Source organism: Leptodactylus fuscus, chromosome 1 (assembly GCF_031893055.1).
Source record: "Leptodactylus fuscus isolate aLepFus1 chromosome 1, aLepFus1.hap2, whole genome shotgun sequence".
NCBI lineage: Eukaryota > Metazoa > Chordata > Amphibia > Anura > Leptodactylidae > Leptodactylus > Leptodactylus fuscus.
In genome coordinates, this window is record NC_134265.1 from 12,654,256 (window position 1) to 12,681,020 (window position 26,765).

Consider the following 26,765-nt stretch of genomic DNA (forward strand, 5'->3'; position numbering starts at 1 on the left):
TATTCCCTGGTAAAATGGAAAAAGAATGATGAAAAAGTGCATATAACTGGAGAAATTATCATTTATTTTTTTTAAATGATGGCCAAATACAGATAATTTTAGTGAAAAGCCTGGGGGTTAAAAATGGTCATATCAACCCTAGATGAATTCCTTAAGGGGTCTAGCTTCCAAAATGAGGTATCTTTTGGGGGTTTCCCACTGTTGTGGTACCTCTAGGGCTCTGCAAATGCAACATGGTGTCTAAAAACTATCCTAATGTGGGAGGAGGCGATTGGCAAGCCCATCTCCCCGGGACAGTGGCAGATTGTTTGGTCTCGGGCCCAGCAGTCCTCTCAATGTGTGATCTTCAGGGAAACACAATTTAAGCTTCTCATGCACTGGTATCACACCCCGGCTCTCCCCCATGCTCTGAATCCGGCTATTCCTTCTGGGTGTGGGCGCTGCGGTATGGCGGAGGGTACTTTGTATCACATCTTCTGGACGTGCCCCCTTGTCCTTGGCTTCTGGAGGGAGGTTAAGAACCTGACTAACTATCTCTTTTTACAGGGGGTTCCTCTTGACCCCCTTGTATATCTCTTGAACCTCCCTCCCAGACACCTTGGCAAGAACTCCAGACTTTTTCTTTACTTCATTGAATTGGAGGAAAGTGAACCCTCCCTCCGGCCTTGAGCTCTTGGCCCGTATGAAAAATGTGAGGAGCCTGGAGTTCCTGACGGCTTGTATTAATAACACTGGATGCCTTTCACTCCATTTGGTCCCCTTAGGATACGCACTGTACTACATGGTCTCTAAGTCTGGTCCTTCCCCACCCCTTCTCCTTTGTCTTGTTGTTGTTTCTCTTTCTTTTTTCTTTTGTTGTCTTGTTGGGTCGCTTGTTGACCCCCCCCCCCCCATTATCTCCGTTCTTGTCTAATGGTTTGGCCCATAGCTTTCCCCCCTCTCCGATGTACCATTTCTGTTTTTAATATTTTGTTATGGAAAAATATTCTCAATAAAAATTACAGTTAAAAAAACAACAAAAAAACCCCCGTCCTAATGAAATTGCTGCCCTAAATCCCTAAAGGTGCTCTTTGATTTCTGAGGACAGGTATTGAGTTACGTTGCACGTTAGGGCCACATACGGGATATTGCTACAAAACTGCAGAATCAGAGTAATAAATATTATGGTATGTTTTTCTATTAACCCCTTCTTTGTTACTGGAAAATCTGGTGTGAAATGGAAAATGTGCATAAAAAAAAGTGACATGTGGAAATTTCACCTCCATTTTGCGTTACTTCCTGTGGAACACCTAAAGGGTTAATAATATTCCTATATACGATTTAGAATAGCTTGAAGGCTACGGTTTCAAAAATGGGGTCATTTATGGGCGTTTTCTATTATATAGGGTCTGAAAAGTCGCTTCACAAGTAAGTAGATCCCTAGAAAACAAAATCTTGAAATTTTCTTTAATTTGCTATTAAATTTATAAGCCTTCTAACTTCTGTGTTTTTACCAGAATAACAGAAACTTTCAAAATTGATTATTTTATGAAATTTTCAGGATATTGTCCTTTTTTTAACAAACGCAAAGCATATTGATCAAAATTTACCGCCAACATAAAGTACAAGGTGTCATGAAAAAACAATCTTGGAATCACCTGGATCTCACAAGGTAAAAGATGTTAGATTTGAAAAATAGGGTCTGGTCCTTAAGAGGTTAAGCTGTAATTGTTTGGGAATTTTCTTTCTATGCAAGTTCTCTGATGTGCAGATAGAGATGACTTTAAGTTAAAATGTTTTACACATGTTTTTGGAGATGGCTTCTCTCTGTTGCGAACTCTTTGATGGCAAACAAGATGTGATTTACACCTAAAACATTTCCCACATTCTGAACATCAATATGGCTTCTCTCCTGTGTGGGTTTTCTGATGTCTAACAAGATATTTCTCACATCTTTTTTTTTTTTTTTCATGTAGATTGTGAGCTCCATATAAGGATCACAATGTACATTTTTTTTTCTTCATTTAAGTATGTCTTTGTAGAATGGGCGGAAATCCGCGCAAACACGGGGAGAACATACAAACTCCTTGCAGATGTTGTTCCTGGCAGGATTCGAACCCAAGACGCCAGTGCTGCAAATGTAGCGCCCCACAGAGTGGGTCACTACAAATGTCATCTTATGTGATCTACACTGTGTACTGTGAAGGTATAGTGAGATCCAGTCAACCTGTCAGCATACACAAAGTTCCACAGCCATTATCTCTTTAAGAAAAGGGGTGGAGCTACAGACTGGAAGAGGGTCTCTTTTCAGATCCAGATCAGAGAGTGCAGGAGAGAGGAGAGGTGTGGAGGTGCAGTGTGTGCTGCAAGCTGCATGGTGTACACAGCACAGGAGGCCGGAGACCTGCAGAGGTGAGACAAGACCTTGCAGGGACGGAGCTGCAGTCATAGGACCAGGGCCGCCGATAGGGCAGTACTACCGCAACTGGCGTCAGGGGCTCGGCCAAATTGAAAAATTGGGGGGGGGGGGGGCCCTGGCGCCAGCAGCAGCAGTCCAAGGGCTGGATTGGGGACCGATCGAGGCCCTGACATTTCGATCGGGCCCCCTGCAGTGCCCCCAGTGCACTGACCCTAATAATTCCAACCCGTGACTGCCCCAATCCTCAGCAGTCTCTTTTAAACAGCCGGGTGTTGGATGATAACCAATTCTTCTCAGCATTAGGTAGTGGGGTAATAATTGGAGGGTTAGTGCTAGAAGATTCACCACTAACACTAAGCCACACTTTAGTAATGGATGCCGTCTATCAGTCGCCATTACTAAGGGGTAAGAAAGTATTTATAAAAACTCGAGACATGAAAGAAATTTGTTTTTATTGAAATAGACAAATCGTTGACCATGTTATTAAAGAATTTAAAAAAAAATAAAACAAAAATGATGATCATCGATGGAATCCAACATAATCCAATGGATCATCGTAACCTGAAAGAGAAAATACACAGCATAATTTAAAAAAAAAATTTTATACTCGTTACGTCGTACTCGTCACCCGTTCAAACTCCTGCGCCATTCTCTTGCCGCATTGTACAGTGCAGGAGGCCGGTCTACTTATGATTACCTACTCCCGGTCTCTTGTCATTGTCTTGTTATTGTTAGGGTGCATTCACACAGAGGAAAATACAGGTGAATTTGGTGTGGAATCTGCGTTAGATTCAGCGCTGAAAAAAAAGCCTCCCATTGACTTCTGGGGGGGGGGGGCAGACACTAAGGCTGTACGGGGCCCCAAAATTCCTGATGGCGGCCCTGCATGGGACCATCAATTCCTAACTAGTGTGTGAAACACTAAGAACATTGAGAGACTCACTGGACCAAGGCCTAGTAAATGCAGATTTCCTGGAGGCTCAGTAACATACAGAGTTGGGGTGAATGTCTGCATCCAGCATCCCAAAGAACTCGTGTAAGGGCTCGTTCACATCTGTGTTCTTCTTTCCTTATTGCAGGTTTCCGTTTCCTGCATAAAACAGATGCAGGAGACGGAAGCCTGCAGGAGACTTTCTCACCCATTCATTTGAATGGGTGAGAAAGCTGTCCGGCCGTGCGCGGCAGTGAGCGTTTTGCGCTCTCCGCCGCGAAACCGGGTTTTATAATCCGGACACAGAGTCGGACATGCAGTACTCTGTGTCCGGATAAAAAAATCCGGTTTCGCGGCGGAGAGCCTAAAACGCTCACCGCCGCGCACGGCCGGACCCGATCTATGGTTTTCGTCTTCTGCCATGCAGAAGACGGAAACCATAGTACGGACACATTGAACGCAGGTGTGAACCCAGCGTTACCTGCTGTCCAGAAGGGGTATCTACCCAGTTGTACTTAACCTCTGATCTCCTGGAACCCAGGACCAGAGGAAGTCTATTAGAGAGTTTGAGCAGCAGAGGAAGGCTGAATCATACTGGTGGCATCTCACTATACTGGAGCAAGGTAAATCCTCCTGTAACATCTGTTATCCCCTGATGACTACAGAAGTAAACTGTGTAACGGGATTAGCTCAGGGATCGCTGTCTTTAGCACTTTGTGGCACAAAATTAAAGTCCAATCCAGCCAAGTATGGTGCAACTGGCCACAACCAGTTTTATTTAAACTTGTGCAGGAACAAAATAAATGCAATGCAAAATAAATCCTAGCCTTCCGGCTTCTACCTACAACACAGGTTACCTAACTATGAGAGCTGGGCCTTCTGCACAGCTCCCTGAACACACAATGCAGCAGTATTACTCACAACAAGAGGTTTTCCAGAAGCAGAGAGAGACATATATCTGTGGGCTGACTGCCCTTTTATCCACATACTCCTGGATAGCAAGGATTTAACCCCACATATCCCAAAACCTGGAGTGGCTGAATGGAGTAGAGATACCAATACTCCCTACCCCAGCAGCCAGACCTTTACCAGGGTTTTGGTAAGACCCAGGAGCCAGCCAGGAGCACAGCTTTGCTCAGCTGCACCTAGATTGTGTATGACAGGAACCTGGGAGAAATGTATACCCCTTCTACCACTTTGCCCCTGGTCCTGTCACAACTGTAAGTGTTTGGTTAACCCCTGTCTGGACTGTATTCTTTCATCGCTCTTCTGTTACTCCTCCTGGAAACCATCCCTTCCTCACCTATATCATCTGGCCCTGGGACCTGCCCTGGTTGGGGAGGATATAACATCTGGCACTGCATCACCACCTATTCCCAGAGGCCCTGCCTACAGTGCCCCGCTTCACCTTATTTTTCTTTAATCCATTTTTGCTTAAAACTCCCCTTTTTCAAGGCGCTGCCGCCCTGGTGTCGGGCCTACTCGCACCGTGAATCCAGAGGCCGAGCTGGGGCAACTCACAAAGCTACAGAGGTAACCACTGAGCCAACGTGTTACTCCTATCTGAACATAATATGGCTTCTATCCTGTGTGAATTGCTTGGTGGTTACCAAGATGGGATTTCTCACTAAAACATTTCCCACATTCTGCACATGAATATGGCTTCTCTCCAGTGTGAATTCTCTGATGTGTAACTAGATGTGTTTTTTGAACAAAACGTTTCCCACATTCTGAACAGGAATATGGCTTCTCCCCTGTGTGAATTGATTGGTGGTCAATAAGATGGGATTTCCGACTAAAACACTTACCACATTCTACACATGAATATGGCTTTTCACCTGTGTGAAATGTTTGGTGTACAACAAGATTTTCTTTCCGGCTAAAAGATGTCCCACATTCTGAACATGAATATGGCTTCTCCCCTGTATGAATTATTTGCTGTCGAACAAGACTTTTTTTCTGGATAAAATGTTTCCCACATTCAGAACATGAAAATAGCTTCTGTCCTGTGTGAATTTTTTGATGATCAACAAGACTTGATTTATGGCTAAAATTCTTGCCACATTCTGAACATGAATATGACTTCTTCCCTGTGAGAATTCTCTGATGTAGATTTTGCCTATCAGTCTGTGAAGAATGAGTAGGTAGGATGTGTATAGTAGGATCAGATGATTGATCTTTGCTATGAAGGGCTGAGGGTATATCTGGGGTAATGAGATGTTCTTCATATAGATCCTGTGTGATACCATGATCCTCTGCTTTACAATCTGTAGATATCAGATGTCCCTCTGAGCTCCTGGTACAGTCATCTGACAAGAAGAAAAATGATTTTACTATTGTTACATAATACAGCCTTAAGGATATGTTCACATGGCTGAATTGTTCCAAACTACAAATTTCAACTTCAGTAATGTTTCCAAGCTGAAAATTTCAGCTTCAGGAGTTTGAAGCTGAATTTTTCCACACCTGTGAGACAGTATTTTTCCACCTCCCATACCCTTCAATAGGAGTTGTTAAGCGAATCTAGGCTGATGCTCATTTTCTCCGATGGAGGAAAAAAGAAAATCAGCATGTGTCTTAAATTCAATGCAAATTTCCATCGCGTGAACATACCCTATATGTTCTAATAATAATTTATAAAATTTTTATATACAGACCTCTATACATACTGTAAGACATGTTGCAAAATTCCATTTATAGGTAAACAGATAACAACTAGAGATGAGCGAACACTAAAATGTTCGAGGTTCGAAATTCGATTCGAACAGCCGCTCAATGTTCGAACGGGTTTCGAACCCCATTATAGTCTATGGGGAACAGATACTCGTTAAGGGGGAAACCCAAATCCGTGTCTGGAGGGTCACCAAGTCCACTATGACACCCCAGGAAATGATGCCAACACCTCTGGAATGACACTGGGACAGCAGGGGAAGCATGCCTGGGGGCATCTAACACACCAAAGACCCTCTATTACCCCAACATCACTGCCTAACAACTACACACTTTCCACATTCAAAAAAACCTCTATCAAAGTGGGAAAATACCTGGAAACCTTCTTTACTCCCCAAATGGATGGACACAAACCCCAATTTAAGCTCAACAAACAGTAACAACCACCCCTTTAAATCACGTTCCCCATGACAACCACAAATGGAATAGGCAATGGGAATTCCAAAAGCCCTCACCCTTAACTGTCATTTTGAGTGAGTGTGTGTGTGTGTGTGTGTGTGTGTGTGTGTGTGTGTGTGTGATGTGGTAAGACCTTCCAAAATTCACTTTTCTAGCCCTTAACATGAGCCCTTCCAAACAAAGTTACATGACCTTAAGCTGAGCTACCAGCAGAGATTGAGGCCCTTGGCATGAGTAGAGCCTTGCACCAGCAGTGTTTTTGGCACTTAGGGTGAGTTGAGCCTTGTACCAGCGTGTGTCCCTTAACATCAGGCGGGCCCTAAGTTCTGCGCTTTGCACAAAAGTTCCACATTAACTAGGCTGAATGGTACAAAGATTAGTAGGCCCGAGAACCAGGAACAGGTCTTGCAATGGCTGTCGGATAACGCTTAAAGCACATTGTCCACCAGCCAGTCAGCCTCTACCTCCTCTTACCCAACAGTCTTGTCCTCCTTCCACCCAAAATTCCCAATCTTCTCAGAACAATAACCCCAACTGTCCCTGCTCCCCAGAGCTGTTCTCCCTTCCTTTGACTGTACCGCAACCTGCCCCTCCATTTCGCGATTCCACGGACCTAACAGACGAGTATCTGTGTCCAGATGCTCAAACACTAGAGTCTCCTCCATTCCATCTCCGGTCGATTTGGTGGCGGATGACCAGCAACCCACCCTCATCGACGACGATGAGACGCAGTTGCTGTCAGGGCAGCCAGTTGACATGCGCATTGTGCAGGAGGAGGAGGCGAGACAGGAGTTGGAAGAGGAGGTGGTGGACGACGAGGACACCGACCCCACCTGGACAAGGCAGATGTCAAGCTGGGAAAGTAGTGTGGATGTTGAGGCAGGTGCAGCACCAAAAAGGGTAGCTAGAGGCAGAGACATGTCCAGAGGCAGAGGTCAGCTGCTTTGCCGAAGCCAGGCCAGACCCGGAATGTCCGAAGATGTTCCCTTTTGTACCCAGCCCAGAAAAACTCCCCCATCGAGGGCACGTTTCTTGAAGGTGTAGAGTTTTTTCAAGGAATGCGCCGAGGACAGATATAGTGTCGTCTACACAATTTGCCTCTCGAAATCGAGTAGGGGCCCTGAGAAGAGCAACCTGTCCACCACTTCAATGCACCGTCATTTGGAATCCAAGCAATGGAATCAGTGGCAGGCAGCAACGGCAGGACAAACGTCGCCCGCCGTTCATGCCACTGCCTCTGCTCACAGTGCTGGCGATGCACTCCAGAGGACGAGCCAGGACATCACTTCATCTGCCTCCGCCACTTTGTTGACTTCTCCCTCATCCTCCCCTGTTTCTGTCTTATCTCCTTCTCCTGCACCATCAAAGGCACCATCAGGCGCTTCTTTACAACAACCCACCATCTCTCAGACATTGGAGCGCCGGCAGAAATACACCGCTAACCACCCACCCACGCAAGCCTAGAACGCCAACATCGCTAAACTGCTGGCCCAGGAGAGGTTGGCGTTCCGGCTTGTTGAAACTCCCGCCTTCCCGGACCTGATGGCAACTGTGGCACCTCACTATGCCGTCCCTAGCCGTCTCAACTTCTCCCGGTGTGGCGTCCCCGCCTTGCACCAGCACGTGTCACTCAACATCAGGTGGGCCCTTAGTTCCGCGCTTTGCTGCAAGGTCCACTTGACCACCGACACTTGGACAAGCGCCTGTGGTCAGGGATGCTGCAGTGCTTATCTTTAATGACAGGCAGGGTGAATGTGGTGGAGTCTGTTCCCCGGGTGCAAACTGGGGTGGCCTATCTCCTCTCCCAGGCCAAAATTCATGGCAGGAGTAGACTGAAACCCTACGACGCTGCAACCTCCACCACAGCTACTAGCGGCAAACGCTAAAACACTGGTGTGGGGAGACGTCAGCAGGCGGTGCTGAAGCTCATCAGCTTGGGGGACAGACAGCACAGTGCCTCCGAGGTCAGGGATGCCATCCTGGCTGAGATGGCATTTTTTTTTCCCTGCTACACCTGGGGCCTGGCATTTTTACGCCTGTGATAATGGCTGGAACCTGGTAGCGGCTCTGGAGCTTGCCAGCCTCCAACACGTTCCATGTTTGGCCCACGTCTAACCTAGTGGTGCAAAGTTTTTTAAAAACATACCCAAATGTACCGAAGCTACTGTTGAAAATGCGGCGCTTGTGCGCCCACTTTTGCAAGTGCACAGGAGTCGCTGCTAGCCTAAAAACACTCTAGCAAGGCCTACATCTGTCCAAACACAGGCTGTTGTCCGTCATTCACACACGCTGAAACCCTACAATACCATATCTTGAGCAGGGTGTGTGAGCTGCACAGACCTTTGATGGAGTTCCATCTACAAAACCCAAGGGTTCCTCAAAGTCAGCAACCAAAGTTTCTGCACCATGAGTTTCCAGGGGTGGCAGAGTTATGGCTAGGGGAAGAGGCATGGATAGGGATGATGTCTAGGGGCAAAAGCAGTGTGGATGTGGAGGCAAGCTAAGCAGGAAAAACTGGGGGTACAAGCTAAGGCATGGACTGGGGTGATGTCTAGGGGCAAAAGCAGTGTGGATGTGGAGGCAAGCTAAGCAGGAAAAACTGGGGATACAAGCTAAGGCATGGACTGGGGTGATGTCTAGGGGCAAAAGCAGTGTGGATGTGGAGGCAAGCTAAGCAGGAAAAACTGGGGGTACAAGCTAAGGCATGGACTGGGGTGATGTCTAGGGGCAAAAGCAGTGTGGATGTGGAGGCAAGCTAAGCAGGAAAAACTGGGGGTACAAGCTAAGGCATGGACTGGGGTGATGTCTAGGGGCAAAAGCAGTGTGGATGTGGAGGCAAGCTAAGCAGGAAAAACTGGGGGTACAAGCTAAGGCATGGACTGGGGTGATGTCTAGGGGCAAAAGCAGTGTGGATTTGGAGGCAAGCAAAGCAGGGAAAATGGTGGCTAGAGGCAAAGGGATGTCCATAGGCAGCAAGGGCAAAGATGCAAAACTCTCCCGTTTCAAGAATTTTCCTGACTTGTTTCCCCACAAAACATTCCTGGGAGGAGGGCTGAAACACCACCCTCCTCCTCCTCCGCTGTTAGATTTACCCCAGCTACGAGCTGAAAACGCTGCAACACTGGTGTGGGGAGACGTCAGCAGGCTGGGCTGAAGCTCATCAGCTTGGGAGACGGACAGCACACTGCCTCTGAGGTCAGGGATGCCATCCTGGATGAGATGGCAATTTGTTTATCCCCGCTGCCCCTGGGGCCAGGTTTTTTAGCTTGTTGGAGGGCTCTGGAGCTTGCCAGCCTCCAACACGTTCCATGCCTGGCCCACATGTTCAATGTAGTGGTGCAATGATTTTTAAAAACATACCCCAAATTAGCTGAGCTAAGGGTGAAAGTGCGGCACTTGGACACCCACTTTCCCAAGTCTACAGTACCTGGAGCTAGCCGCAATACACTCCAGCAAGGCCTACATCTGCCTGAAGCACCTACTGTTGTGCGAGGTCACCACACGCTCTAACCCTAGATACCGTATGTTCAGCAGGGTGTGTGAGCAGCAGAGACCTTTGATGGAGTACCAGCTACAAAACCCAAGGGTTCCTCAGAGTCAGCTCCCTCACTTTCTGCACCATGAGTTTCCATGGGTGGCAGACTTATGGCTAGAGGCACAGGCATGGATAGGGGTGATGTGTAGGGGCAAAAGCAGTGTGGATGTGGAGGCAAGCTAAGCAGCAAAAACTGGGGGTACAAGCAGCCGGTGACATCATCACTGACAAGCACAGCTGTCTGTCAGCTGACAGGCTGACTTTCACCAAAATGAACAGACAATGGATAGACTCATCATATACATGTCAGTTACATGACAAATTTAGTGCAATTTGCAAGTCCAAGATGGTTTGGAGATCTGCGGAGAGGAATCTCACCACCTCTTGCGGGTGCCATCATTTGGAAGGCAAGCCCTGGGCTCAGTGGGTGAGAGCAAGCGCAGGATAATCGTCGTTTGGCCTGGCGGCCACTGCCTCTTCCACTGTTGACAGGGCTGGCGCTGCAGTCCAGACCAGGAGCCAGGACACCTCCACATCTGCCTCTGACACTTTGGGGAGTTCACCCTTATCCTCACCTTTTCCTGCCATTTCTCCTTTTGCCCGCGCCATCATGCGCCTCTTCCCAGCAACTCCCCATCTCCCAAGCCTTTCATTTCATGCTAAAGTACAGCGCAACCCACCCACATGCCCAAGGCTTCAACGGCCTCATCTCAAGAAATCTGGCCCAGGAGATGTTGGAATCCCGGCTGGGGGACACTCTGCCCTTTTTGGGCAGAGTGTCTACTGCGCCACCGCACTGTGCCGTCCACACCAGCACTTTCCCCCAAACATGAGGCGGTCCCTAAATTCAGCGCTTAGCCCTAAAGTTCCATGTGACCAGTTACGAATGGACAAGTGCATGCGGACAGGGACGCTACCTTTCAATTTGGGCACAGTGGTTGAATGTAGTTGAGGCGTGGACCGGGTCGCAAAATGTGGTGGCCTGACTTGTCTCCCCACACAACATTCCTGGGAGGAGGGCTGAAACACCACCCTCCTCCGCTGTTAAATTGACCCCAGCTACGAGCTGGAAACGCTGCAACACTGGTGTGGGGAGACGTCAGCGGGCCGTGCTGAAGCTCATCAGCTTGGGGGCCAGACAGCACACTGCCTACAAAGTGAGTCATGCCATCCTCGATGAGACGGCAATGTGGTTTTTGCCACTGCACCTGGGCCCAGGCATGTTGTCATGTGTGATAATGGCCGTAACCTGGGATTGGCTCTGTAGCTTGGCAGCCTGCAACATATTCCATGCCTGGGCCACGTTTTTAACTCATTGCTGCTAATCTTTTGAAAAAGGTACCCCAATGTTCCTGAGCTACTGGTGAAAGTGTGGCGCTTGTGCGGATAGTTTTTAAAGTGTATAGTTGCCGCTGCTAGCCTCTATGCACTCCTACAACGCCTGTACCTGCTGGAACAACGGCTGTTGTGCGACGTCTCCACACTGCTGGCACTAAACATATCATGTGTTGAGCAGAGTGTGTGAGCAGCACAGACCTTTGATGTAGTTCCAACTCCAAAACCCTCGGGTTCGTCAAAGTCAACTCCCTCAGTTGCTCAACCATGAGTGGCCATGGGTGGCAGACTTATGTGAAATCCCATCCCATCCATTGCACTGGACACGAAACATTAGCATGCGCTCAGCACAACTTCGGATATGGCAGATGCGTTAAGCAGGGTGCAGGGTACAACACAGACCAGGCCCGAGCACCAGGAACAGGTGTTAGAAATACTGCAGCATCTGCCATTTCCTTCCAATTTTGGGGTTTTGGACCCGCCACCGACTTGTCTGGACCTAAGTGGGGATCATGAGACACAGTTGCCATCAAGGCAAGCTGTGGTCATGTGCGGTTTGCAGTAAGGGGGCAGTGCGCAATTGGAAGAGGAGTTGGTGGATGACGAGGCCACCGACCCCACATGGACAGGGGTGATGTCTAGGGGCTAAAGCAGTGTAGATGTAGAGGGAAGCTAAATCAACAAAAAACCTGGGTAGAAGCAAAGGCATAAACTGGGGTGATGTTTAGGGGTGAAAGCAGAGTAGATGTGGAGGGAAGCTAAGCAGCAAAAACAGTGGGTAGAAGCAAAGGCATGCAAAACTCTACCCTGTTGGAAGACTTATTCCTAGGTCTGGAACACGTTAATGGCCCCCCTGGACAAATTACTGCCACTCAGGGGCCTAGTGTCACCAGGAGGGACAAGTATAGGCGCATGTTGTGGGAATACCTGGCCGACACCAGCTCTGTCCTCTCCGATCCCTCTGTGCTCTACAGCCTAAACTTATTTTCTCATCTTTTTTTCTGAACTGCACATCTCTTGCCTGCTTCCTTTGGGATCTTAGAAATGGTGGTCCACTTCCACAGATGGTAACTTCAATAGACAGTGTAACGGGAGTAGCTGAGGGATCGCTGTCTTAACCACTTTTTGGCACAAAATTAACTTCCAAAGCCAAATATGGTGCAAGTATATGATGCAAGGACACCTACACACCTATCTCTGACACATTGGGGAGTTCACCCTCATGCGCCCTTTTGGCCTGCACCATCATGCGCCTCTTCCCAGCCACTCCACATTTCCCAAGCTTTTCATTGCAGGCAGAAGTACAATACAACCCACCCCCATGCCCAAGCCTGTAACAGCCTCATCGATAAACTGCTGGCCCTGGAGATGTTGGTGTTTGTTTATGCTTCTGGAGACCCAGGCCTTCCGTCAGCAGATGGCAGCTGGGGCACCTCCCTATGCTGGGCCTAGCCGTTACTACTTCTCTTGGTGTGCTGTCTCTGCCTTGCGCCTGCATGTGTCCCATAACATCAGTCGGGCCCAGAGCTCTGCGCTTTGCTGCAAGGTCCACTTGACCACCGACACATGGACAAGCGCCTGTGGTCAGGGATGCTGCAGTGCTTATCTTTAATGACAGGCAGGGTGAATGTGGTGGAGTCTGTTCCCCGGGTGCAAACTGGGGTGGCCTATCTCCTCTCCCAGGCCAAAATTCATGGCAGGAGTAGACTGAAACCCTACGAAGCTGCAACCTCCACCCCAGCTACTAGCGGAAAACACTGTAACACTGGCATGGGGAGATGTCAGTAGGCCGTGCTGAAACTGATCAGCTTGGGGGACAGACAGCACAGTGCCTCCGAGGTCAGGGATGCCATCCTGGCTGAGATGGCATTTTTTTTTCCCTGCTACACCTGGGGCCTGGCATTTTTGCGCCTGTGATAATGGCTGGAACCTGGTAGCAGATCTGGAGCTTGCCAGACTCAAACACGGTCCACGCATGGCCCACGTTTTCCAACTTGTTGGTGCCATGTTTCTTTGAAACCTACACCATTGTGCCTGATATACAGGTCAAAGTGGGGCCATTTTCGTAAGTGAGAACTAGCCTCTGCTAGGCAGAAAACATTCAGAGCACACTCCTCTCATCTTCGCACCGTTGGCTGGCGGAGGAAGACGAGGGGGTTGGAGTGGCATCTGATGTCCCTATCCCACACGAGGCTAGAGGGTGCACTTCAGTGCATCCCATTGCTTCACCACAAATGGTGTGAAGGGGAGTGGAAAATGGAGGAAATGGAGAGTGACCCTTACAGTTGGGGCCAGCAAAGGCATGCCAAGTAACACACTGGCACACATGGCTGACTTCATCTTGGGTTGCTTTTCAACACATATTTCACATCATGAAGAACAAATAATACTGGATTTTTTCAAGCCTCGAACCCCGGTCTAGGTCTAATGTCTGTTCCTTTCTTATATTAGGGGAGAGGGAAAAAAAATTACTTCAGTGATACGTTTAGCGTACATAGACTGACTATTAATGTGTATCCCACTTAGTGTTGTTAGGGTTACACACCGTCACAACCTGGCTAAAGCTTCTATAGCTGTTAATAAAGTCAACATAACTTTACGGTATCCAAAAAGACAGCTGGTACCGACAGAGAGCAAGACAAATGTCACCCAAAGCTGTGAGCTCTGAACACCCACAGTGACTTTGGCGTCATCATCATTATAAGGGAGTGGGTGGTAATAAATAACTTGGCAGTGCCTAAAACCCAAAAAGCTTATACAACTATATTTACATTAAGATACACAAATGAAACTTTTCAGTAGCATGTCATGAGACAAGCTGATAAGCTCTTCCTTTGTGCAGTGCTATTTGAAAGTTAAACGCTGCCTTTATTTTAATTCTGGAGAAGGTGCAGACATTAGATTTAGAACATGTTGTCTTCATTGTCCAAATCCTCTATATAGGTAACGCGTTTTTCGGGCCGAGCTGTCTGGGAACGAGCTGGTGCAGCACTGACAACCTGGGTGAATATGGCAAGAGCCTGAGATGTAGGGTGAATGAATCCCCAAATTATTTGTGGAATTCCCAGTGAGACAATGGCACTGTATACCAGTATTAAAAATTGTGGGTGCACATAACCCCCATATATTCTTTGAATTCCCAGTCAGACAATGGCACTGTATACCAGTATTAAAAATTGTGGGTGCACATAACCCCCATATATTCTTTGAATTCCCAGTGAGACAATGGAACTGTATAGCAGTAGCAAAAATTGTGGGTGCACGTCACCCCAATATATTCTTTGAATTCCCAGTTAGACAATGGCACTGTATACCAGTAGTAAAAATTGTGGGTGCACGTAACCCCCATATATTCTTTGAATTCCCAGTCAGACAATGGCACTGTATACCAGTATTAAAAATTGTGGGTGCACGTAACCCCCATATATTCTTTGAATTCCCAGTCAGACAATGGCACTGTATACCAGTATTAAAAATTGTGGGTGCACATAACCCCCATATATTCTTTGAATTCCCAGTCAGACAATGGCACTGTATACCAGTATTAAAAATTGTGGGTGCACATAACCCCCATATATTCTTTGAATTCCCAGTGAGACAAAGGAACTGTATAGCAGTATTAAAAATTGTGGGTGCACGTAACCCCCATATATTCTTTGAATTCCCAGTCAGACAATGGCACTGTATACCAGTATTAAAAATTGTGGGTGCACATAACCCCCATATATTCTTTGAATTCCCAGTCAGACAATGGCACTGTATACCAGTATTAAAAATTGTGGGTGCACATAACCCCCATATATTCTTTGAATTCCCAGTGAGACAAAGGAACTGTATAGCAGTATTAAAAATTGTGGGTGCACGTAACCCCCATATATTCTTTGAATTCCCAGTCAGACAATGGCACTGTATACCAGTATTAAAAATTGTGGGTGCACATAACCCCCATATATTCTTTGAATTCCCAGTCAGACAATGGCACTGTATACCAGTATTAAAAATTGTGGGTGCACGTAACCCCCATATATTCTTTGAATTCCCAGTCAGACAATGGCACTGTATACCAGTATTAAAAATTGTGGGTGCACATAACCCCCATATATTCTTTGAATTCCCAGTGAGACAATGGAACTGTATAGCAGTAGCAAAAATTGTGGGTGCACGTCACCCCAATATATTCTTTGAATTCCCAGTCAGACAATGGCACTGTATACCAGTATTAAAAATTGTGGGTGCACATAACCCCCATATATTCTTTGAATTCCCAGTCAGACAATGGCACTGTATACCAGTATTAAAAATTGTGGGTGCACGTAACCCCCATATATTCTTTGAATTCCCAGTCAGACAATGGCACTATATACCAGTATTAAAAATTGTGGGTGCACATAACCCCCATATATTCTTTGAATTCCCAGTCAGACAATGGCACTGTATAGCAGTATTAAAAATTGTGGGTGCACATAACCCCCATATATTCTTTGAATTCCCAGTGAGACAATGGCACTGTATACCAGTAGCAAAAATTGTGGGTGTATATAGCCCCAATTCTATTGCTAGGGGACTTGCAGGGTATTTCTGAGGTGAAGGTGGGGGGGCACACCGTTGGAACGGGGATTTGGGGTGTATATATGGGGTATACGGGAATACACTGTCAGTGTGTTCCATTCAGGATCCTGGGAAAGCTGGGTTGCGGCGATTGAGCCCGTCAGTGCCACGTTACACTGACAAGCTTCTCCCTGGAATTGAAGTTATATGTAAGCCCAATATATTCTTTGAATTCCCAGTGAGACAATGGCACTATATGGCAGTAGCAAAAATAGTGGGTGTATATAGCCCCAATTCTATTGCTAGGGGACTTGCAGGGTATTTCTGGGGTGAAGGTGGGGGGGCACACCGTTGGAACGGGTATCGGGGGTATATATCGGGTATACGGGAATACACTGACAGTGTATTCCATTCAGGATCCTGGGAAAGCTGGGTTGCGGCGATTGAGCCCGTCAGTGCCACGTTACACTGACAAGCTTCTCCCTGGAATTTAGCTCTTATAAGAGCTGTTGGTTGTCTTCTCCTTCCTATCCTAGCCTGTCCCTGCCTACCCAGAATCTAACCCCTAGCTAACTGGACGGAAACCTCCGTCCTCGGTGAATTGCAAGCTCAGAATGACGCGAAGCTGGGCGGCGCTGTTCTTTTAAATTAGAGGTCACATGTTTTCGGCAGCCAATGGGTTTTGCCTACTTTTTTCAACGTCACCGGTGTCGTAGTTCCTGTCCCACCTACCCTGCACTGTTATTGGAGCAAAAAAGGCGCCAGGGAAGGTGGGAGGGGAATCGAGTAATGGCGCACTTTACCACGCGGTGTTCGATTCGATTCGAACATGCCGAACAGCCTAATATCCGATCGAACATGAGTTCGATAGAACACTGTTCGCTCATCTCTAATAACAACCTAACAGTAGACCTCACAGCATAGACCAGTAGATCATTGTGTTCGGCCACTCTGCCGTTCTCCAGTTTCCCACTTGTGTGGTGAGGCCGGCATCTTGATTGGTCCATGTTGTGAGGCGCCGGTCACTACTCTTTTCTAGTGAAATGCTCAGTGTATAATGAGATTAGTCGCTGTAGTCAGAGCCACAGGATCGGGGAGGGGGATAGTGTTGGAGTCTTTAGCTGGAGGTGGTGATCAGAATAGGCAATGGGAAGTACAGCAAGCCAGGGTTAATGTATATATGTACTGTAAGAGTCTGAGTGCCCATATCATTGCTGTAATATAATGGTATTGCAGTGTATCCTAATAGTGAGTAGGTCACATGGTCTGCTCCCCTCCTGGGACTATAAAGATAGACAAAAAAGATGAGTAAAATGTTTAAATATATTATCTATAACAACCATAGGAATCATTTACAGCAGTCACTTACTGAAAAAAGTGAGTGCGTGAGCTGCAAGTGTGCTTTTTCTTCAGCGTGACATAATATTAAGACCCCATGCACACACCGGAGTTTATACCCAAGGTGAGGCCAATTTTGCAGTGGAATGACCTTGAATGACGCTTGTAGTGACATCTGAGTGTATTCCGTGATGTACCCACCTCTATGGGGACTAATCCATTCTGTTCTGATGAAACGGAGAAGAATATGACCTACTCTCGTTTCATCGGCACGGAACATCGGACGCCCCCTTGGATGGCACATTCAGATGTGTGCATGGAGACTAAGACTTTAGATTCAGACACTTCAGACAAGAGACATTTGAGTCTATACACTTTATCTAGACTCTGCTTTTTGTTTTGTTTCTTTTTGTGTAATAATCCCCATTAGGTAACATGTGCTCCATGCGTAGCTATGAGACCCAGCGACCAGGTACAAGTAATGTAAATGGGGGTGCTGTATGAGTCGCCATTATCCCGGAAATCGGCAGCACCCGGAGCAAGATTCAGGGCTGGTGTTCTGTTGACAAGACAGTAGGGAGCTTTATACACCCTATCATACAAATGCCAATATTTTGCTATGCATTACATTAGTGATCAGACCCTCTGGGGTTAAAGATCCCTAGAGAGTCTAATAAATGCAAAAAAAAAAAACAACAAAAAAACTCAAACTGCTCCCCTTTCCCTAAAATACATCTTAAATACTGTGACCACATAAATATGTCACGCAAACATTAAGCCCTAATATGGCTCTATGAACAGAAAAATAAAAAAAATTGGGGTGTGGAAGGCGAGGAGTCAAAAACAAAAATCGAAGAATGTCACCAGCAGGAAGGGGTTAATGACTTGGTAGAGGGCAAGACCTCAATCTGTGTCTGTTATACATTTCTGTTGCCGCTGATTGGCCTCATAGGTTACGTGCGACGGCAACTTCTGCCATAAAAGCCCCAGAGCGGCCTAAACACCAGAGCATCGGGGACAGGCGAGAGGGGTATTTTTTCTATTATTATTATTATTATTCACCTTTCCCAACCATCCCGGTTTCTGCACAACATCCTTTAAATTTTGGGCTCAGAATACGGCAAGACAAGAAGAAATGATTTAGTAAGTTCTTTCTAGTGTAGAAGTAATAAAACCTAAACCCTGTATACAGTGTTGGCCAAAAGTATTGGCACCACTGCAATTCTGTCAGATAATACTCATTTTCTTCCAGAAAATGATTGCAATCACAAATTCTTTGGTATTGTTATCTTTATTTAATTTGTCTTCAATGGAAAACCACAAAAAGAATTGTCAAAAAGCTACATTGGATATAATTCAACACCAAACATAAAAAGGGGTGGACAAAAGTATTGGCACTGTTTGAAAAATCATGTGATGCTTCTCTAATTTGTGTAATTAACAGCACCTGTTACTTACCTGAGGCACCTAACAGGTGGTGGCAATAACTAAATCACACTTGCAGACAGTTGAAATGGAATAAAGTTGAGTCAACCTATGTCCTGTGTCCTTGTGTGACCACATTGAGCATGGAGAAAAGAAAGAAGACCAAAGAACTGTCTGAGGACTTGAGAAGCAAAATTGTGAGGAAGCATGAGCAATCTCAAGGCTACAAGTCCATCTCCAAAGACCTGAATGTTCCTGTGTCTACCATGCGCAGTGTCATCAAGAAGTTTAAAGCCCATGGCACTGTGGGTAACCTCCCTAGATGTGGACCGAAAAGAAAAATTGACGAGAGATTTCAACGCAAGATTGTGCGGATGGTGGATAAAGAACCTCGACTAATATCCAAACAAGTTCAAGATGCCCTGCAGTCCGAGGGTAGAACAGTGTCAAACCGTATTATCTGTCAGTGTCTGAATGAAAAGGGACTGTATGGTAGGATACCCAGGAAGACCCCACTTCTTACCCAGAGACATAAGCCAGGCTGGAGTTTACCAAAACTTACCTGAGAAAGCCAAAAACGTTTTGGAAGAATGTTCTCTGGTCAGATGAGACAAAAGTAGGAAAAGGCATCAACATAGAGTTTACAGGAAAAAAAAAAAAGGCCTTCAAAGAAAAGAACACGATCCCTACAGTCAAACATGGCGGAGGATCCTTGATGTTTTGGGGTTGCTTTGCTGCCTCTGGACTGCTTGACCTTGTGCATGGCATTATGAAGTCTGAAGACTACCAACAAATTTTGCAGCATAATGTAGAGCCTAGTGTGAGAAAGCTGGGTCTCCCTCAGAGGTCATGGGTCTTCCAGCAGGACAATGATCCAAAACACACTTCAAAAAGCACTAGAAAATGGTTTGAGAGAGAGCACTGGAGACTTGTAAAGTGGCCAGCAATGAGTCCAGACCTGAATCCCATAGAACACCTGCGGAGAGATCTCAAAAACGCAGTTTGGAGAAGGCCCCCTTCACATCTCAGGGACCTGGAGCAGTTTGCCAAAGAAGAATGGTCTAAAATTCCAGCAGAGCATTGTAAGAAACTCATTGATGGTTACCGGAAGCGGTTGTTTGCAGTTATTTTATCTAAAGGTTGTGCTACCAAGTATTAGGCTGAGGGTGCCAATACTTTTGTCCGGTCCATTTTTGGAGTTTTGTGTAAAATGATCAATGATTTGACTTTTTTTTCATTCTCTTTTGTGTTTTTCCATTGCAAGCAAAATAAATGAAGATATTAATACCAAAGAGTTTGTGCTTGTAATCATTATCTGGAAGAAACGGAGTATTATCTGACAGAACTGCAGGGGGCCAATACTTTTGGCCAACACCACTGTAAATGTGATATCAGTGTAACCATAGCGACCTTGTAAGGATTGGAGTCAGGGTCAGGCAGTGCAAAGTGACACAGCTGGGAAAGCAACACTGTGCAACTAATGACAAAAGGGGTCGCAGGCCCTGCGGCTATGACTATGCTGTAGTATCTGAGATGAGGCAGACCCATGCACTTCCTAATTGAAGTGCGCCTACCACAACTCCTTACGCTTCTATCCGGCGGCTAGGATAAGGGGAGAGGAGGCCCTGAAAGTCCTAGGGACTGGAGTCACAGGGGTCACACCTAAACAGAAAGCACAGTGTAACTGCAATGCAAAACAAAAGACTAAACAGCATGGAACCAGGGAGGACCACAAGTCCCAGCAAGACACAGAAGAGAAAGCGAGGTCAGACGAGCAAGAGGTCAAGCCAGGAGATATAATAAAGGTACCGAATCAAAAGACAAGGGATAGTCAAAAATACAAGCCGGGTCAAAAAAACCAATATACATAAGACTGAGCAGGGGGACCAGGAAACCCAAAGTGAATGGCTGGCAAGGATCCATGCCTGGGTGGGGATTAAATAGCAGCAGAGAACACACCTGATGGCTAATGACATGGAGACTGAAGGCAAGGAAAAGATTAACCCTTAATGACCTAAGCACACCCAAATAGAACTCCTAACACGTCTCCCAGGGAGACGCCGCGCAGCAAGGAGACCGCGGCGACTCCGTATCCTGACAGACCTGTAGAATAAAGCCATCATATGATTTATACCGTAGGGTGAAGGCCCCGACTACAATTTTCCTCTATGGCAGGGATGAAAACAGCCCAGAACAACCTCAGACAGCAAAAGACACAAATATTGTCATCTCAGTCATGGAAGGAACAGCCCTTAAAGCAGCCAAGTCCTGAGACAACTAGAATCTTGTCAGGACTGTGAGCGAGCACCGTATATATACCTCCTCCTGTACTGTAACCGTGGTGACAGGACCTGCGATGATGTCACATGTGTGGGAGGAGTCAATGAGTCACATGATCAGGTCCTGCTGTTACAGATTCATCAGTTTAAGATATAGGACCTGTGATGATGTCAAAAGTCATGTGATCAGTTGGCATTATAGGAGTCACATGAGCAGGTTTTAGGGATCAGTTCTGAAAGAGCTAAAGTTAGGTGTGTGACGTGTATGTAGCAGAGCTGTCTCTGTGTGACGTGTATGTAGCAGAGCTGTCTGTGTGTGACGTGTATGTAGTGGAGCTGTCAGTGTGTGACGTGTATGTAGCAAAGCCGTCTGTGTGTGACGTGTATGTAACGGAGCCGTCTGTGTGTGACGTGTATGTAGCGGAGCCGTCTGTGTGTGACGTGTATGTAGTGGAGCTGTGTGTGTGACGTGTATGTAGCGGAGCCGTCTGTGTGTGATATGTATGTAGCGGAGCTGTGTGTGTGTGATGTGTATGAAGTGGAGCTGTCTGTGTGTGACATGTATGTAGTAGAGCTGTCTGTGTGTGACATGTATGTAGTAGAGACGTCTGTGTGTAACGTGTATGTAGCGGAGCTGTGTGTGTGTGATGTGTATGTAGTAGAGCTGTCTGTGTGTGATGTGTATGTAGTAGAGCTGTCTGTGTGTGACGTGTATGTAACGGAGCTGTGTGTGTGTGTATGTAGTAGAGCGGTCTGTGTGTGTTGTGTATGTAGCGGAGCTGTCTGTATGTCATGTGTATGTACAGGAGCCCTCTGTGTGTGACGTGTATGCAGCATATGTAGTATGGAGCTACATGATACATTAAATGTGTGGTCAGAGACATTGAAGTATAACGTAGAGAGTCCGAGAATCAAAGAGAGCGGAGATTACTGAGAAGTTTGTGCTCTACAGTGTCAGATATTGCTGAGAGATCCAGAAGAATAAGAAGAGAATCGTCCCCTTTAGATTTAGCTTGATGGAGATCTTTGGAGACTTGTGTGAGGGCAGTTGCAGTAGTGCAGAGAGCGGTAACTAGCTTTGATTTAAGATTCTCTTTTGCTCTTTGTCAGTGATGGCGAACCTTTTAGACACTGAGTGCCCAACCTGCAACCCAAAACCCACTAAATTATCGCAGAGTGCCAACACGGCAATTTAACCTTAATACTGTGCAGATCCACAATTGCAGACAGTTATGAACCCATAAATTACAGTCATGTGAATGGGGCTTTACAGAGCTTTCAATAATACAAACAACTTTGTACTGAAATGTAAAGGTCTCTGCATTAAAGGGGTTGGCCCTTTCAGACCAATATTGACAAACAAATGTACAGTAAAAAAGATATACAATTTTCCAATAGACTTTCTGTATCAATTCCTCACGGCTTTCTAGATTTCGGCTTGCTGTCATTCATTCTGTTACTTCTAGAGGATAAAACTCTGACCATGGTCATGTGATGAGCACACAGGTGCACAGCTGATTACCAGGCAGATGTCTGATTACTGGGCTGTGACTGTAACGAGCGGCACCTGTGTGCTCATCACATGACCATGGACCGTAAATCACATGACCATGGACCGTAAATCACATGACCATGGTCAGAGTTTTATCCTCTAGAAGTAACAGAATGAATGACAGCAAGCCGAAATCTAGAGAACCGTGAGGAATTGATACAGAAAGTCTATTGGAAAATTGTATATCTTTCTATTGTACATTTGTTTGTCAATATTCGTCTGAAAGTGCCAACCCCTTTAAGTATTTTGAACAATTAATGTTCACTATTTACATCGCACAGGATGTTTTATACTGTAGTGACCGTGCAGTGTTATTACATCCTGTACTAATATCACGTCTGTTATAATACAGATACTGTGTGATATAAATAGAGAGGGGACCACAAACAGTATTATATGCTCCACAGTAGGCCCCTGCACACAGTATTATAAGCTCCATAGTAGCCCCCCCCACAGGATTATATGTTCCACAGTGGCACCCACACACAGTATTATACGCTTATCAATATGTCCCCCCACCCGAGTTATATGCTCCTTAGTAACCCCCACAGTATTATATGCTCCTCAGTATGCATCCACTCAGTATTATATGCTCCTCAGTACAACCCACACACAGTATTATATGCTCCTCAGTACGCACCCCCCCCCCAGTATTATATGCTCCTTAGTACGCATCGCTCCAGTATTATATGCTTTTCAGAATCACTGACACACACACAGTGACAGACACACACACTACAGACACACTTACCCATGAAGAGCCGCCAGCATCCACTTCCTTTTGACTGTGGGCGCTGATGACTCATGTCATCACGACCTCGTCGGGGCAGAGGTCAAACTCTGCAGTCAGTGTAGGCCGTGGTCCCGCTATCTGCGGCCTACACTGACAGCTTTCAGCTCTATGTGCATTTGCACATACAACTGAAGGCAGTGATCGCTCATAAACAGGGAATCCTGTATCGGATTCCTCGTTAGTAATCTTTAAATTTTCCTGAAAATCTGACAATTTGCTATTTAATTTATAAGCCTTGAAGAAACAGCCGATAGAAAGCAGACATATGGGAAATGTTAATTAGGAAGAAATTTGTGCGATTGGACTGTCTGTGTCTTCACCAGAATAAAAGAAACTTTCATAAATTTATAATTTTTTGAAATTTTCAGTATATTGTCCATTTTTTTTTTTTTTTTTTATACAAGCAAATGCAAAGTATAAAGACCAAATTTTACCACCAACATAAAGTACAATGTGTCATGAAAAAACAATCTTGGAATCACCTGGATAGGTAAATGCATTATGAAGCTATCCTCACAATGTAAAAGATGTTAGATTTGAAAAATAGGGTCTGATCCTTAAGGCCCAAACTACCCTGCATCCTTAAGGGGTTAATTGTGAGGGAATTTTCTTTCTACGCAAGTTCTCTGATGTGCATATAGATATGACTTTAAGTTAAAATAGTTTACACAGATTTATGGAAATGGCTTCTCTCTGGTGTGAACTCTTTAATGGCAAACAAGATGTGATTTACAACTAAAACATTTCTCACATTCTGAACATCAATACGGCTTCTCTTCTGTGTGAGTTTTCTGATGTCTAACAAGATATGCCTTGAGATCAAAACATTTCCCACATTTTGCACATGAATATGGCTTCTCTCCTATGTGAATTGCTTGGTGGCCAACAAGATAGGATTTCCGACGAAAACACATACCACATTCTGTACATGAATATGGCTTTTCTCCTGTGTGAATTGTTTGGTGTACAACAAGACTTCCTTTCTGGCTAAAACATTTCCCACATTCTGAACATGAATATGGTTTCTCTCCTGTATGAATTGTTTGGTGCAGAACAAGACTTCTTTTCCTGCTAAAACATTTCCCACATTCTGTACATGAATATTCCTTTCCTGTGTGAATTTTTTGATGATCAACAAGACTTGATTTATGGCTAAAATTCTTGCCACATTCTGAACATGAATATGGCTTCTCTCCTGTGTGAATCCTCTTATGTTCACTAAGATTTGTTTTCTGAGCAAAACCTTTCCCACATTCTGAACATGAATATGGTTTCTCTCCTGTATGAATTGTTTGGTGCAGAACAAGACTTCTTTTCCTGCTAAAACATTTCCCACATTCTGTACATGAATATGCCTTTCCTGTGTGAATTTTTTGATGATCAACAAGACTTGATTTATGGCTAAAATTCTTGCCACATTCTGAACATGAATATAGCTTCTCACCTGTGTGAATTGCTTGGTGGTCAATAAAATGGGATTTCCGACTAAAACACATACCACATTCTGCACATGAATATGGCTTCCCTCCTGTGTGAACTGTTTGGTGTACAACAAGACTTCTTTTCCGGCTAAACCATTCCCCACATTCTGAACATGAAAATGGCTTCTTCCCTGTATGAATTGCTTGGTGTAGAACAAGACTTTGTTCCTGGATAAAACATTTCCCACATTCAGAACATGAAAATAGCTTCTCCCCTGTGTGAATTTTTTGATGATAAACAAGACTTGATTTATGGCTAAAATTCTTGCCACATTCTGCACATGAATATGGCTTCTCTCCTGTGTGAACTGTTTGGTGTTCAACAAGACTTCTTTTCCGGCTAAAACATTTCCCACATTCTGAACATGAAAATGGCTTCTCCCCTGTATGAATTGTTTGATGGTCATCAAAATGGCATTTCCGACTAAAACATTTCCCACATTCAGAACATGAAAATAGCTTCTCTCCTGTGTGAATTTTTTGATGATTAAAAAGATTTGATTCATGGCTAAAATTCTTGCTACATTCTCCACATGAATATGGTTTCTCTCCTGTGTGAACTGTTTGGTGTAGAGCAAGACTTCTTTTCCGGCTAAAACATTTCCCACATTCAGAACATGAAAATAGCTTTTCCCCTGTGTGAATTTTTTGATGTTTAAAAAGATATGATTTATGGCTAAAATTCTTGCCACATTCTGAACATGAATATGGCTTCTCTCCTGTGTGAATTCTCTGATGTTCAACAAGAACTGCTTTTTTGCTGAAGCATTTTCCACATTCTGAACAGGAAAAAGGCTTCTCCACTTTATGAATTGTTTGGTGTACAACAAGTCTTCGTTTCTGGCTAAAAAAACTTGCCACATTCGGAACATGAATATGGCTTCTCCTCTGTGAGAATTTTCTGATGGAGATTTTGCCTATCAGTCTGTGAAGAATCAGTAGGTAGGACGTGTATAGTAGGATCAGATGATAGATCTTTGCTGTGAAGGGCTGAGGGTATATCTGGAGTAATGACATGTTCTTCATCTTGTGTGATCCCATGATCCTCTGCTTTATAATCTGTAGATATCAGATGTCCCTCTGAGCTCCTGGTACAGTCATCTGACAAGAAGAAACAGGATTTTATCATTTTTACATAATACAGGCTTAAGGATATGTTCACATGACTAAATTGTTCCAAGCTGCAAATTTCAGCTTCAGTAATGTTGCCTAGCTGAAAATTTCAGCGTCAAGAATTTTTCCACCTCCTACACCCTTCCATGGGAGTTTTTAAGCGAATCTAGGCTAATGCTAATTTTTTTTCTGATGGAGGAATAAATAATAATTCAGCAGGTCTTAAATTCAATGCAAATTTCCATCGCGTGAACATACCCTATATGTTCTAATAATGTTTTTAAAATTTTTTATATACAGACCTCTATACATAGTGTAAGACATGTAGCAAAATTCAATTTATAGCTAAACAGATAACAACCTAACAGTAGATCAGAGCAAAGACCAGTAGATCATGATGTTCGGCCACCAGGCTGTTCTCTAGTTTCCCATTTGTGTGGTGAGGCCGGCATCTTGATTGGTCCATGTTGTGAGGCGCCAGTCACTACTCTTTTCTAGTGAAATGCTCAGTGTAGAATGAGATTAGTCACTGTAGACAGAGCCACAGGATTGGGGAGGGGGATAGTGTTGGAGTCTTTAGCTGGAGGTGGTGATCAGAATAGGCAACGAAAAGTGCAGCAAGCCAGGGTTAACGTATACATGTAAGAGTGTCTCATCGAGCAGCACTGTCTGCAGTCTGAGTGCCCATATCATTGCTGTAATATAATGGTATTGCAGTGTATCCTAATAGTGAGCAGAAGGTCACATGGTCTGCTCCCCTCCCAGGACTATAAAAATAGGCAAAAAAAGATGAATAAAATGTTTAAACATATTATCTATAACAAACAGAAAAATCATTTCCAGCAGTCACTGGAAAAAAAAAAAAGCGAGTGTGTGAGCTGTGAGTGTGCTTTTACTTATACATGGCA

General features: G+C 45.2%; 1 protein-coding gene and 1 pseudogene across 1 annotated transcript in view; both read right to left on the reverse strand.

Moving 5' to 3' along the window:
* The window catches only part of LOC142190140 (uncharacterized), a 186,718-nt gene that overhangs the window by 145,231 nt on the left and 14,722 nt on the right, over positions 1 to 26,765 (reverse strand). The gene's annotated exons all lie outside the window — the stretch shown is intronic.
* LOC142188918 (uncharacterized) overlaps positions 1 to 26,765 on the reverse strand; it is a 79,800-nt pseudogene that overhangs the window by 46,797 nt on the left and 6,238 nt on the right.